Raw genomic sequence first — 16,232 nt, forward strand, 5'->3', positions numbered from 1 at the left:
TTTTAATTTGTATGTCCCTGTGATGAGTGATGTGGAACATCTTTTCATCTGTTAGCCATCTGTATGTCTTCTTTGAAAAAATGTCTATTCATATCTTCTGCCCATTTCTTTTTTTAAAATTTTATTTAAATTCAGTTTGCCAACATATTGTATAACACCCAGTGCTCATCTCATCAGGTGCCCTTCTTAATGCCATTACCCAGTTATCCTAATACCCCACTCACCTCCCCTTCTGCAACCCTTTGTTTGTTTCAGAGTTAGGAGTCTCTCATGGTTTGTGTTCCCCTCTAACTTTTCCCCACTCAGTTTCCCCCTTTCCTTTATGGTCCCTTTCACTATTTATATTACACAAATGAATGAGACCATATGATAATTGTCTTTCTCTGATTGACTTATTTCACTCAGCATAAGACCCTCCAGTTCCATCTATGTCAGTGTAAATGGTAGATATTCAGCCTTTCTGATGACTGCGTAATATTCCATTGTGTATATATCCCACATCTTCTTTAGCCCTTCATCTGTAGAAGGGCATTGTGTTCTGCCCATTTCTTAACTGGATTTGGGGTTTTGATTTAGATAAGTTATTTATAGATTTTGGATACTAACCCTTTATTACATATATCTTCTCCCATTTGAAAAGTTTTATTTTAGTTGGGTTGTGTCCTTTACTATGCAGAAACTTTTTATCTTGATGAAGCCCAATAGTTTATTTTTACTTTTGTTTCCCTTGCCTCAGGAGCTGTGTCTAGAAAGAAGTTTCCACAGCTGATGGCAAAGATGATAATGCCTCGTATTCTCTAGGATTTTGATGGTTTTCTATCTCATATTTAGGTCTTTCATCCATTTCAAATTTATTTTTTGTGTATAGTGTAAGAAAGTGGTCCAATTTCATTCTTCTGCATGTAGCTGTCCAATTTTCCCAACACTATTTGTTGAAGAGACTGTCTTCCATTGGATATTCTTTCCTGCTCTGTTGAAGATTAGTTGACCATATAATTGTGGGTCCATTTCTGGGTTTTCTGTTCTGTTCTACTGATCTATGTGTTTATTTTTGTGCCAGCACCATACTGTCTTGATTGCTATAGCTTTGTCATATAACTTGAAGTCTAGGAATTGTGATGCTTTCAGCTTTGCTTTGCTTTTTCAAGATGGCTTTGGATATTCAGGGTCTTTTATGGTTCCATACAATTTTTAGTATTGTTTGTTCTAGCTCTGTGAAAAATGCTAGTGGTATTTTGATATGGAGCATTAAATTTGGGTAGTATAGACATTTTAACAGTATTTGTTCTTCTAGTCCATGAGCATGGAATATTTTTTTCGCTTCTTTGTGTCATCTTCAATTCCTTTCATAAGTGTTCTATAGTTTTCAAGGTACAGATTTTTTACCTCTTTGGTTAAGTTTATTTGTAGGTATCTGTGGGTTTTGGCGCAATTGTAAATGGGATTGGTTCATTGATTTCTCTATCTGCTACTTCATTATTGATGTATAGAAACATTATTGATGTATATACAGATTTCTGTATATTGAGTTTGTATCCTACAACTTTACTGAATTCATGTGTCAATTCTAGCATTTTTTTTGGTGGAGTCTTTCAGGTTTTCTACATAGCATGTCAGTTGTCTGCAAATAGTGAATGTTTGACTTCCTCCTCACTGATTTGGATGTCTTTTATTTCTTTTTATTTTGTGATTGGTGAGGATAGGACTTCCAGTACTATGTTAAATAATGGTGAGAGTGGACATGCTATCTTGTTCCTGTCCATAGAGGAAAAGTTCTCAGTTTTTCCCTATTGAGGATGATATTAACTGTTAGTTTTTTTGTATATGACTTTTATAATAATGAGGTATGTTCTCTCTAACCCTGCTTTAAGGGTTTTTATCAAGAATTGATACTATATTTTGTCAAATGCTTTTTATGTATCTATTGAAAGACTATTATGGTTCTTATTCTTTCTTTTATTAATGTGATTGATTTGTGGATATGGAACCACCCTCACAACCCAGGAATAAATCCCACTTGATCATGGTAAATGATTCTTTTAATGTGCTGTCAGATTTTACTTCCCTAGTATCTTATTGGAAACTTTTATATCCATGTTCATATGGGATATTGTCCCGTAGTTCTCTTACTTTAGTGACATCTTTGTCTGGTTTTGGAATCAGGGTAATTATGGCCTTGTAGAATGAATTTGTAAGCTTTCCTTCCATTTCTAATTTTTGGAATAGTTTGAGAAGAATAGGTACTAACTCTTCTTTAAATGTTTGGTATAATTTCCCTGTGAAACCATATGGCCCTGGACTTTTGTTTGTTGGGAGATTTTTTTTTTTAATTAAGCAGAAGTTTTATTTCCAAAGTCATCAAAGATTATTACAAACAGAAAGTATCCTTTTAAAAGTATCCCAAATTAGGGGCGCCTGGGTGGCTCAGTCATTTGAGCATCCAACTCTTGATTTTGGCTCTAGTTTTGATCTCAGGGTCATGAGATTAAGCCCCAGGTCAGGTTCTGCACTGAGTGTGGATCCTACTTAAGATTCTATCTCTCCTTTTCTCTCTGCTCCTCTCCACTCTGCTCTTATGAGTGTTCAATAACTCTTTCCTAAAATTTTTAAAAAATGCATCTGAGATTAAATTGAAGAGACATCATCAAAGTAAAACACTTGTGACATTAAGAATTAATTTAGGTTGTAGTATTTTTCACATTATTTGGTTTTTAATCATTGCAATGTTCTGAAATCACATTTAAACATTTTTTTTTAAGCCATGAAATAGGAGCGGGGGAAAGGGGGGGGCATGAAATAGTCGTGCCAGGGTGGCTCAGTCAAAGTGTAAGGCTCTTTATTTCAGCTGAAGTCACAATCTCAGGGTTGTGAGATTGAACCCTCCATTGGACTCCATACTCAGTTTAGAATCTGCTTAAGATATTCTCTCTCTCTCTCTCTTCCTCCCTCCCTCCTCCCTCTGGCCCTCCCCCCCCCCTTGTGCATGTGTGCTCTCTCTAGAATACATAACTAAATCTTTTCCTTAAAAAGATATGAAACGATGTGGTTCTTTTTTTTTTTTTAAGTACAACCACAACCATAAAATAGAGGAACTTAAGAAAGACCAAATCTGCTTCATACATATGATGAGGCAATCTAACACACAACACAACATGAATCTTTCCAAACAAGTTTGCTAAGAAATAACTCCCATGTTTATAGTTACAAATAAAACAATATTCTCAGAGAAATCTAGACATCCTTTGATTAATAAAGCCTATTCTTTTTCCAGTTTTATACTTGTTTATCTTTAAAAACTAGATCTGTGAGAAAAGAACAAGTTTTGTTATGGTATAAAAACCTTAGAAACAACAAATTACAAATATTCAATTTTTTAACAAAAATATTTTCCTTCTCAAAATATAAACATCCAGTAAACAAAACAAATATTCCAGGTGTAGAAACAGGTGTATTTGGGGGGAACATTTTATTTGTCTTATATATAAAAACACTTTGCCAAAAGAGTCAGGACATTATTACTTAGTCTACTCCTAAAATGAGTTTCCTTATCTAAGTAGAAACTCATCAATTTGGGTAGAATTTTGGCTTTAGGAGCAGGCTACAGGAAAGGTCTGAAATATCTAGAAATCATTTGGCTGGAGAAAAATGTTCTCTTGAGACCTGGAGACAGTTTTTCATCACTTCATGCTTAAAAGCATTCCTCAGTGAATTTCTTCCCTATAGCCTTTAGAATAAGGCACAGAATCTGGGGTTCTGGAAGCAATTGCTTCCAGCTGAAATACCTGCCAGCAGGGCATCTCTGAAGTCAGTACTCTTGAAACTCTGCAGCTGTCTGCAAGACCTTGATCTTCTCTACACTGGCCTCTAGCTTGAGCTGCTCCACTAGGTGCTGCATGGCCTTTAGGCTGACCCTGGAAGACATGGCAGCAGTGGCACTGGGCTCTAGGGCAGGGGAGCTGGACTGCAGAAGCCACGAGGCTGTTGGGAGAGTTTTGATTACTGCTTCAGTTTATTTGCTGGTTATTGGTCTGTTCAGGTTTTCTATTTCTTCCTGTTTCAGCTTGGTATTTTACATGTTTCTAGGAATTTATCCATTTCTTCCAGATTGTCCAGTGTGTTGGCATATAGGTTTTCATAATATTTTCTTATGATTGTATTTATGTGGTGTTGGTTGTGATTTCTCCTTTCTCATCTGTGATTTTATTTATTTGAGTCTTTTCTTTATGGTAAGTCTGGGTAGGGATTTAACAAATTTTTCCTGGATTTATCAATTTTTTAATAAGATATTTATCTATTTATTTATTTATTTATTTATTTATTTAAGAGAGAGAGAGAGAGAGAGAGAGCGCATGAGCAGGGGAAAGGGGCAGAGGGAAAGGGAGAAGCAGGCTACCTGCGGAGCAGAGAGCCTAATGTGGGGCTGGATCCTAGGACCCTGATATGACATGAGCTGGAGGCAGACACCTAACAGACTGAGCCACCCAGGTGCCCCAGGATTTATCAATTTTATTAATTTTTTCAAAGAACCAGCTTCTGGTTTCATCATTCTGGGTTTTTTGTTTGTTTCTATATAGTTTGTTTCTGCTCTAATTTATATTATTTCCCTGCTTATGCTGGCTTTCAACTTCATTTGTTGTTCTTTTTCTAGCTTCTTTAGGTGTAAGGTTAGGTTGTGTATTTGAGATTTTTTCTTCTTGGGGTAGGCCTGTATTGCTATATGCATCTGTTTTTGACCACTTTAGCTCTATCCCAAAGATTTGGGGTCATCGTATTTCCATTTTCATTTGTTTCCATGTATTTTTTAATTTATTCTTTAATTTCTTTGTTGATCCATTCATTTTTTAGTAAGATGTTCTTTAATATCCATGTGTTTGTGGTCTTTCCAAATTTTTTCTTGTATTTCACTTCAAGTTTCACAGCGCTGTGTTCAGAAAATATGTATGGTATGCTCTCAATCTTTTTGAACTTGTTGAGGCCTGACTTGTGACCCAGTATGTGATCTATTCTGGAGAATGTTCCATGTGCACTTGAAAAGAATGTGTATTCTGCTGCTTTAGGATGAAACGTTCTGAATATATCTGATAAGTCCATCTGGTCCAGTGTGTCATTCAAAGACACTATTATTGATTTTCTGCTTAGATGATTGTGCATTGATGTAAGTGGTGTGTTAAAGTTCCCTACTATTATTATATTATTATCAGTGAGTTCCTTTATGTTTGTTACCAATTGCTTTATGTATTCGGGTGCTCCCAAGTTGGGGACATAAACATATACAATTATTTGATCTTTTTGGTAGATAGATCTCTCTGTTGTGCTATATCATAACAGAGATATATGATATAGCATATATAGCATATATGCTATATCATATATGATATAGCACCTTTTCAACTCTTGTTAAAATCTTTGGTTTAGATCTAGTTCACCTGATGTAAGTGTTGCTGCTCCAGCTTTCTTTTGATATCCATTTGCATGGTAAATGTTTCTCCATCCCCTCACTTTCAACCCTAAGGTATCTTCTGTTCTAAAATTAGTCTCTTGGAAGCAGCATATAGATGGATTTTGCTTGTTTTTATCTATTCTGATACCTGATGTTTGCTGATTGAATCATTTAGTCCAATTTTACATTTCAGAGTAGTTATTGATATGTGTTTAGTGCCATTTTATTACTTGTTTTGTCATTGTTTTTGGAGATTTTCTCTGTTCCTTTCTAGTCTTTATTGCTTTTGATCTTTCTTTCCCACTCCAAGAGCCTCCTTAAGAATTTCTTGCGGGGCTAATTTAGTGGTCATGAACTCCTTTAGTTTTTGTTTGAGAAACTCTTTACCTCTCTATTCTGAATGATAGCCTCACTGGATAGAAGTCTTGGCTGCATATTTTCTCTGCTCAGCATCTTATCAATATACCATTGCCACTCTCTTCTTGCCTGTCAAATTTCTGTGGAGAGATATGCTCATCTTATTTTGTTATCTTTTGTAAGTTAGGGACTTCTTTTGTCTTGTTGCTTTTAGGTTTTTTTCTTTATATTTTGCAAATTTAACTATATTATGTCTTGGTGTGGCCTGCTTTTGTTGATTTGATGGGAGTTCTCTGTGCCTCCTGGATTTAGATGTCTGTTTCCTTCTCTAAAATAGAGAAGTTTACAGCTATAATTTTCTCAAATAACCATTTTGCCCCCTTTTCTCCCTCTTCTTCTTTTGGGACTCCTATTTTATGAATGTTATGCTTTATGGAATCACTGAGTTCTGTAAGTTTACATTCGTGATCCAATTCATGATTTTCTTTCCCTCTCTTCATTATTTTCCATAATTTTATCTTCTATATCGTTTATTCATTCATCTGCTTCTTTCATCCCCATGGTCATTATATCCAGTCAGTTTTAAATCTCAGTTATTGCACTTTTCATTTCAGCCTGGTTAGTTATTAGCTCTTTTATCTCTGTGGTAAGGGACTCCCTGGTGTTTTCTATGCTTTTGTCAAACCCAGCTAGTTTCCTTATGATTGATGCTTTAAGTTCTGGGTCAGGCATATTACTTATGTATGTCTCAATTAGATCGCTGGCTGTGACCTTTTCTTTTGTCTCTTGGGATACGTTCCTTCATCTTGGCATTTTGTCTAGGTCTCTGTCTTCTTCTCTATGTGAGAAAAGCCTTTTAGGTTTGCTGATCCTGTGAGTAATGGTTTTATGAAGAAGAGGTCATATGTTGTCCAGGGTCTGCTGCTTCAGGAAGGGTCTCTGGTGCTGTGTTCTGGTTACTCTATTCCTTAGGTCTGCAGTTTCCTTTTCCTACAGTGGGGAGTGTTTGGACCTTCACCAGAATGTGGTGAAGTTTTAACTAAGTGTGCTCTGGTCTGCTTATTAAAAGAGATTTGAATCTGTTTGAACTAGATCTGAAGCTTTGCAGCACTATGTGGTGGTACCTGTGGGGGTTTGTGCTCATCCCTGGGGAGAGGCCTGCTGCTCTGGTTCTAAGGCATGCTTGCCTGAGAAAAGCAGCACCTGCAGAGTTTAGGGGCATGAGGCTTGGTCTAAGTAGTTTAGGCTGCCACTTTTGGCACTTTGCTACTTACTAAAGTTAGTTTATGCTTAGGAGCAAGGGCGGGAAATGGCACCAGCTAGCTCCTTCATCCCCAGAGAGGGAAGTTCATGTTTGCCACTTTCGAGGAAGCCCTCTCAGAAGAGCAGACAACTTTCCCTTGGGTGTCCCAGATGTCCTTCCTCCACACTGTCTGGGTCTAGCTTGCTTGCCTGCCTGGAGCAGTGTAGTGCACTTTTGGTCTCTATCCCAGCCAGGCCTGCTGAGTTTTAAGACTCCAGACTTTAGGGATCTGGTGTGGTGAGACCTGCACTGGTCTTCTGGGAGACAGTCTTGTTACATTGGGACTGATGCAAGTTTGGCCCAGAAGCGCCCTCACACAAGAGTGGGCTCCAGGAAGGAGGACTGCTGGCTCTTATGTGTCTTAGGTGATCCATGCTATCTGCCAGCTGGCTTATCTGCCTGCCTTCTTCACAGAACTGCAGTGCTCTCAGGGCTCCACATCAGCCATACCACAGACCTCTAAAACTCTAGTCTTTGAGCCCTGCCTGGTTGCAGAACCTCACAAAAGTCAGCCACTTCCATTTCCCCAGCATTTTCCTTGTATAATTTCCTATGCACTCTTCTCTTTCTATCTCTACCACCAGAGCTCTCTCCCCTCTATAGTACCCATGATCCGTTTCTCTCCCAAACCATGTCTCTGCACTCCTACCACAATGTGTCCTCTTCTCTCCCTCTAGTTGTGCACTTTGTTCTGTCAGTCCTCGGATTGATTTCTCGGTTATTACTAATGATTTGATAGGAATCTAGCTGTTTTTGAGGGATGAGGCAAGTTTGGGGTCCTCCTACCACACCATCTTATGTCCTTCCACCTGAAGAAGGTTGTTAACTCTTCTTTAAATGCTTGATAGGATTCACCTGTAAAGCCATCTCAGCCTGGACTCTTGTTTGTTGGGAATTTCCTGTTAGTAGTAACAAAAATGAATCATTAATCAGTCTGTTTAGATTTTCTATTTCTTCTGATTCAGTCTAAGAAGATTGAATGTTTTTAGGAAAGTATCTATTTCTTTTACATTGCCTAATTTGTTGACATATAATTTTTTGAAGTAGTCCTGTGTAATCCTTTGTATTACTGTGTTGTTGGTTGTAACTTTCATTTGTGATTTTGAGTCTTTTCTTTTTCTTAAGTCTAGTTAAAGTTTGTACATTTTATTTTTTCAAAGAACCATTGATCATTTCTATAGTTTTGGTCTCTATTTCATTTAATTCTGCTTTGATTTCTCTTATTTTTTTCCCTTCCCCTAACTTTGGGTTTTGTTCTTCCTTTTCTTTTAGGTGTAAGGTTAAATTGTTTATTTGAGTTTTTTTTTTTTTTTTTCTTGAGGTGGGCCTGTATTGCCATAAACTTAGAACTACTTTTGCTGCATCACAAAGATTTTGTTGTGTTTCCATTTGCTATATATTTATTTTATTTATTTATTTATTTTTTTACTCTTTGATTTCTCCATTGACTTATTGGTTGTTTAGTACCATGTTGTTTAGTTTCCATGTATTTTTGTTTTTTCCATCTTTTTTTGTGATTTCTAGTTTCATGCCATTTGGGTATAAAAGATGTCTAATTTTTATTTCAGTCCTTTAATATTTATTAAGACTTGTTTTGAAGCCTAGCATGATCTATCCTGGATAATGTTTCACATTTACTTGAAAAGAATGTATGTTCTGTTCATTTTGGATAGAATGTTCTGTAATCTATTAAGTCCATCTGGTCTAATGTGTCATTCAAAATAACTATTTCCTTATTGGTTTTCTGTCTGGGTGATCTACCCATTGATATAAGTGGGGTGTTAGAGTCCCTACTATTATTGTATTACTGTGAATTTCTCACTTTATATCTCTAACATTTGCTTTATATATTTAGGTCCTCCTACTTGCATGCAAAGATACTTAAAATTGTTATGTTCTCCTTTTGGATTGATCCCGTTGTGACTATGTAATGCCTTTTTTTTTTTTTGGCCTTTTATTGCAGTCTTTGTTTTATTTTATTTTATTTTATTTATTTATTTTTTTTGCAGTCTTTGTTTTAAAGTCTATTTTGCCTGATAGAAGTGTTGCTACCCTACCTCTTTTTTTTTTCCATTCAATCCTCTTATGTTTTTGATTGAAGCATTTAGTCCATTTACACTTAAAGTAGTTGTTGATAGGTATATACTTATTGTCATTTTCTTAGTTGTTTTCTGGTTGTTTTTGTAATTCTTCTCTGTTCCTTTCTTCTCTTGCTTTCTTTCCTTGTGATTTGATGACTCTTTTTAGTCTCATGCATGGATTCCTTTCTCTTTATTTTTTTGTTTCTATTATAGGTTTTGGGTTTGTTGTTACCATTAGGTTCATATGTAACAACATATGTATATAAAAGCCTATATTAAGTTTATGGTCATTTAAGTTCAAATACATTCTAAATACACTACATTCTTACTCTCTCCCCCTCTTACATTTTGTGTATATGATGTTGTATTTTACCTTTTTATTTTGTGTATCCCTTAACTAATTTTGCCAATATAATTGATTTTACTACTTTTATTTTTAACCTAGTGATTAATCTACTACCTTTACTATATGTTTGCTTTTACCAGGAATAATTTCCTGTCATAACATTTTTATTTGTACTTTTGGCCTTTTCCAAAGAAGTCTCCTTAACTTTTCTTTTAAGGCTTGATTAATGGTGATGAACTGCTTTAGTGGGTTTTTGTTGTTATTTTTGTGGTTTGTTGTTGTGGGTTTTTTTTTTTTATTTAAATTTTAATTTATTTAATTTTGGTCTGGGAATCTCTTTATCCCTCTTTCAATTCTGAATGATAACTGCTACGTAGAGTATTCTTGGTTTTATTTTATCTTTTATTTATTTATTTATTTATTTATTTATTTATTTATTTTTGCTAGCATTTGAGTTTATCCTGCCATTCCTCTCTGGACTATAGTTTCTGCTGAAAAATCAGCAGTTTAATAGCCTTATAGGCTTTCCCTTGTTATGTAACTATTTGCTTTTCTCTTCCAGCTTTTAAGATTCTCTATTTTTAATTTTTGACATTTTAATTATTATGTGTCTTGGTGTGGACCTTTTGGTGTTCATCTTTTCTGAGTCTCTTTGTGCTTCCTGAACCAGGACATCTGTTTCCTTTCCCAGGTTAGAGAAGTTTTCAACTATTATTTCTTCATGTAAGTTTTCAACTCCTTTCTCTCCTCTCCTTCTGCAGCCCCTATAATGTAAATGTTTGTGTGTTTGATGTCATCCCAGAGGCCTCTTACCCTGTCCTCATTTTTTATTTTTGTTTTTATTTTTTTGGTTTTTGCTGTTCAGTTTGGATGATTTCCACTACCCTGTCCTCCAGATTTCTGAATTTTTTTTTTTTTTATGATAGTCACACACACAGAGAGAGAGAGAGGCAGAGACACAGGCAGAGGGAGAAGCAGGCTCCATGCACCGGGAGCCCGACGTGGGTTTCGATCCCGGGTCTCCAGGATCACGCCCTGGGCCAAAGGCAGGCGCTAAACTGCTGCGCCACCCAGGGATCCCTTTTTTTTTTTTTTTTTAATTTTTTTTTTTTTGTCTTCCAGATTTCTGATCCATTCTTCTGCTTCCTCTAATCTGCTGTTATCCTCTAGTGTATTTTTCTTTTTTTTTTTATCTTCAGCTCTGATGGGTTCTTTTTTATGTTTTCTATTTCTTTTTTGATGTTTTCACTGAGTTCATCCATTCTTAAGTCTGGCAAGCATCCTTTTTGACCAGTACTTTAAACTCATTATGAGGCATTATGGTCTTGAAAGTAGTGGACTTATGTAGAAGGTATTTTATGGAGCCCATAATACAATCTCATCTGGTCACCAGAACCAGATGCTCCAGGGGTGTGCTTTATGTGGGTTGGGTACACCCTCCAGCTGTGGCTATGCTGATGATCAGGGCTCACTCCCAGCATGGCTGGTTACAATGACTAGCAGCAACTACTGTGGGCACACCACTAAGCAGGGCTGGCCCCAATGTGGCTGACTGAGAAACCCAGCTATAGCAGATGTGGGTATGCTGGTGGTGGGTGAAGTTAGCCCCTACTGCAATTTGGTGAGAAACCAAGTCAAAACTGTTGTGGTTATGCTAATAGTCAGGACTGCCTATCCCCTCCCTCCAATTTTTGGGGCAGGAGCTACTTTGGAGATGTGTTGAACCTGGCCTAGACTACCCACTGGGTGTGGCATGGCAGTAGTGACTTTGGAAGGACTCTGGCCTTCACTGAACCTGCCTGCCAGATATGGTGGGACAGGAGCTGCTTTGGAGGGTTACTTGCCAGGTAGGCATATTGGGTGGGATGAGTTAACAGAACACAGGACAAGCAGTACTAGCCAGGTAGATGGAGGGTGTCAAAACTACCTTTTGCTATTATCTGATCAGTTAACCTGAAAGAGGCAAGAAAGATAGTGTCTGTTAGCACTGACATTCCTGAAGAAAATGCCTAAAGATCCCTACCTTTCCAACAAATACCTAAAGTTAATCAGTAAATCTTCACATACAGTTCAGGTACTTTTCAAACCACTGCCACTGTGCTCTGGTCTAGGAGTTAGTGAGATAGTATGCTGACCTTTTACAAGCAGAATAGCAGAGACTTAGTTTTTTATACTCCTCCAGTTCTCCTGGAGTTAAGCACCCCTGATTTTTAAAGCTTCAGAGTTAAGCCCCATTGATTTTAAAAGCCAGACCTTATGGGTGTTTGTCATCATGGTACAGATCGCCAGTGCTAGGGATGCTCAATTTAGGGCTTGACTCCCTTACTCCTCCAGGGAGACCTCTTGTCTGTGATATTCCTCCTTACCAACCATCCTCAGGTGATACTAGTGCATGCCAATTAAAAGCACTGTTCTAGCCAACATACATCTTGAAGAACAGGCCTGAAAAACTGGTATTATTTGAAATGCCAAAAAATAGTTTTAAAATTATTAATTAAGACATTATCTTTCAGAGGTTATGAGGAAAAGGAATAATATTGAAATAACTAAAATCCCATGAGAATTTTCAAAGTAATCATTAAATTTGGTTCACTATTGGACACTCAATGTCAAGATGAAATGTCCCCTGTGACTTATCTATCCAAAACTGTTTAAGGTTAACCTCAATCATTGGAAAGTATTTACACAATGGAAAATCAGTAAATCAAATAACATATATCAATCCATGGTTATATCAATGGTAATTGCAGATTCGCATGCAGTTGTAAGTATTAAAACAGAGATGTTTTGTGAAATATGACATTTCAATTAACATGTGGAAAAATCTTTTTTTAAGAAAATATTTTATTTATTTATTTGACAGAGAGATAGAGCCAGGCAGCACAAGCAGGGGGAATGGCAGAGGGAGAGGAGAAGCAAGCTCCCCATTGAGCAGGGAACCTGATATGGGACTCGATCCCAGGACCCCAAGATCATGAAGGCAGACATTTAACCAACTAAGCCACCCAGGTACCCCAGAAAAATCTTTTTGACAAAAGTGAGAAATTACAAATGCCTACTTTGAAATATATGAAGACTATGAAGACTGTATCGTTTTGTTGTCTTTATATTTATTTACCAAATGATTGAAAGAAAACTCAGGTAAAATATTAATGGAATATGAAAAACCATAAAGGGAAGGGAAATCAGTAGACATTCTGACACTGAGAAGTAACTGACTTGTAATAGAAATTTTAGATCTCACTAACAGCAGTATTTAGGAGTAAGAAAAATACAACTAATGATGAGGAATGAATTATATTAACACACCAGGGGAAGATTTAAATTTCATACTGAATTTGACAGAAGATACCAATATTAAGAAAATGTAATCTCATAAAATACCATTTTAATGAAGATATCAGTCACTTCCCAGGAAAACTTGAAATGCCCTAAAAATTCATGGGTTAGACATGAAAAGAACTTGATTAAGGGTTTCCCCAACAGAAAACAATGTAACAATTTGCATGATATTAGCAATAATAAATTTGAAGAGCAAAGGAAAGTTTCTAAACTACCAACAGTAAAAGACACATTTCCATCAGACAGGCTAAAATAAAGACTGAATCATTTTTCTATTCTCAATAGGCTGTGGTAATACAAAATAATTGTCATATGAAGAAGCAATCAAAGAGCATGCAGCCAGGAAATGTGAAAAGAAGACAATGTTACAGAGATGTGCCAGGGAGTTACTTAATTTTTAGAATTAACATTCTAAATTTTACTGTATTTTGTGATGATAGTAGTAGCATTTATAGGCTTTTTAGAACCTCATAATTTGTGATTTTTCTCTTATTAAATCTCTTTTGTATCAATTTTTTTCAAATAAGTGAGCCCCATCTCCAAATTTTATAACTTTCAGGCTTCAAAAAACTTGGATCAGATCAATCCTATGAGCTTAGATTGCTGCTCTAAGCATGGGTTAATGATTCTTTAAATGTTGAATAAGTTATTGTTATGTAAAAATATCTGAAATGGAGGAGACTCATCAAACTAATCAGAAGTGTTATAAATTTCAAAATTTATTTTGAAAATTTAAAATGTATTGAAAAAGAAAATAATACACAAAACTACTAATATCAGCCAAATTCAACAGTGATTAGGACTTTCCACACTTTTTTCACTATTTTCCTTTTTTCTGTATTTTAAAGCAAATCCCAGATATTCATGTCATTTCATCTCTTATACCTCAATATGTGTCTCTAACAAATGTGGACATTTTCTTACATAGATATTTACTTAGGCAAATATTAGGTCTTACATCTAGCAAAGTTAGTAAGAATTCAGTGTTACCATGTAATACACCCCATCTATAGCCAATTATTCCCAAGTGTTTTCAAAATGACATTTTGTATTGAGTTTATTTGAATCATGATACAAGCAAGTTCAACACATTTAATTTTATTATAGGTACAAACTCAGACACATTGTGAGTTCAGGTCCAGAAAGCCACAATAAAGTGAACATCACAATAAAGCAAATATCACAATAAAACTAGTCAAATGAATTTTTTGGTTTCCCAGTGTGTATAAAAGTGATGTTTACAATATACTATAGTCTCTTAAGTTGCAATAGCATTGCATCTAAAAAACAGTGCGTATTTTGATGAAAGAACACTTCATTGCTAAAAGATGCTAACCATCATCTAAGCTTTTAGTGAATATTTTTGCTGATGAAGGGTCTTGCCTTGATATTGATGGCTGCCGACTGATCAGAGTGGTGGATGCTGAAGGTTGGGGTGGCTGTGGCAATTTCTTAAAATAAGACAACAAATGAAGTTTGCAAATTGATGGACTCTCCCTCTTACAGTTTATCTCACATGTAGTGCTGTTTGATAGCATTTGACCCACAGAACTTCTTTCAAAATTGGAATCCATCCTCAAACCCAGCACTGCTTTATCAACTGGATTTTTGTAATAATCTAAATCCTTTGTTGTTATTTCAACAATCTTCACAGCATCTTCACCAGGGGTAGATCCCGTCTTAAGAAATCACTTTCTTGAACCAATTCCTCATCTGTTCAAGTTTTATCATGAGATGGCAAGAAATCAGCCATGTCTTCAGGTTCCCCTTCTAATTCTAATTCTCTTGCTATTTATACCACATCTGCAATTACTTCCTCTACTGAGGCCTTGAACCCCTCGAAGTCCTTTTTGAGGACTGGAATCAACATTTTTTTCTTCTTATAGATTTTATTTATTTATTATTTATTTGAGATAGAGCAAGCAAGCAAGCATGCAAGCAGGGGGACCAGTAGAGGCAGGGACAGAGGGAGAGGGAATTTCAAGTAGACACCATACCAGCCACCGATGCTGGGCTTGATCTCCCGACCCTGAGATCATGACCTGAGCTTAAATCAAGATTCAGACACTTAACTGACTGAGCCACCCAGGCACCTCTGGAATCAACTTCCTCTAAACTCCTGTTAATGTTGATATTTTAACCTTTTCCTATGAATTGCAAATGTTCTGAACGGCACTTAGAATGGTGAATCCTTTCTAAAAGGTTTTTAATGTAGATGAATATAAAACCTTTCTAGATGGATTTTGCTCAGATCCATCAGAAGAATTGCTATACATGGAAACTATAATTTTATGAAACTTGTTTCTTAAATAAGTCTTGAAATTCAAAATGACTCCTTGATCTGTTAGGATGAATGTTGTGTTAGCAGGCATAAAACTACTGATCTCATTGTATATCTCCATTAAAGATGGACTGACTAGGTGCATTATCATTATCTTTTTTTAAAAAGATTTTATTTATTTATTCATGAGAGACAGAGAGAGAGAGAGAGGCAGGCAGAGACATAGGCAGAGGGAGAAGCAGGCCCCATGCAAGGTGCCCGATGTGGTACTTAATCATGGATCCCGGGATCACACCCTTAGCTGAAGGCAGACACTCAACCACTGAGCCACCTAGGTGTCCTGGTGCATTATCATTATCAATGAATAGTAATATTTTGAAAGGAATCTTTTGTTTATTCTGAGCAGTAAGTCTCAACATCAGGCTTAAAATGTTCAGTCAACAGTGTTGCAAACAAATGTGCTGTCATCAAGATTTTGTTTTTCCGTTTATAAAGCAAAGGTAGAGTGGATTTGGCATAATTCTTAAGGACCCTAAGATTTTCCTATGGTCAATGAGCATTAGCTTCAACAAAAAGTCACTAGCTGCATTAACTTCTAACAGGAGAGTCAGCCTGTCCTTTGAAGCTTTGAAGCCAGGCATTGACTTCTCTCTAGCTATGAAAGTCCTAGATGAGATCTTCTTCCAATATAAGACTGTTATGTCTTATATTGGAAATGTGTTATTTAGTGTAGCCACCTTTATTATCTTAGTTAAATCATCTGGATAATTTGCGGCAGCTTCTACTTCAGCACTTGCTGCTTCACCTTGCACTTTGATGTTAGGGAGAGAGGTGGCTTCCTTCTTTAAACCTTATGAACTATCCTTTGCTCCTCTGCTAGCTTCAAACAAGAGTTAGGTCCTTGCTCTGGATTATACTTTGGCTTAAGAAAATGTGATGGCTGGTTTGATTTTCTCCGTAGACCACTAAAACTTCCTCCATATCAAGAATATGATTGTTTCACTCTCACCATTTGTGTGTTCGCTGGAAAAGCACTTACAATTTCCTTCAAGAATTCTTCCTTTGCATTTACAATTTGTGAC

At 36.3% G+C, this 16,232-nt stretch overlaps 1 protein-coding gene and 1 pseudogene across 16 annotated transcripts in view; one reads left to right on the forward strand and one right to left on the reverse strand.

Moving 5' to 3' along the window:
- The window catches only part of NOL4 (nucleolar protein 4), a 522,070-nt gene that overhangs the window by 390,549 nt on the left and 115,289 nt on the right, over positions 1 to 16,232 (forward strand). The gene's annotated exons all lie outside the window — the stretch shown is intronic.
- Positions 3,727 to 3,922, reverse strand: LOC112647890 (guanine nucleotide-binding protein G(I)/G(S)/G(O) subunit gamma-10-like; annotated as a pseudogene).

The sequence above is a fragment of the Canis lupus genome, chromosome 7, assembly GCF_003254725.2.
Source record: "Canis lupus dingo isolate Sandy chromosome 7, ASM325472v2, whole genome shotgun sequence".
Classification (NCBI taxonomy): Eukaryota; Metazoa; Chordata; class Mammalia; order Carnivora; family Canidae; genus Canis; species Canis lupus.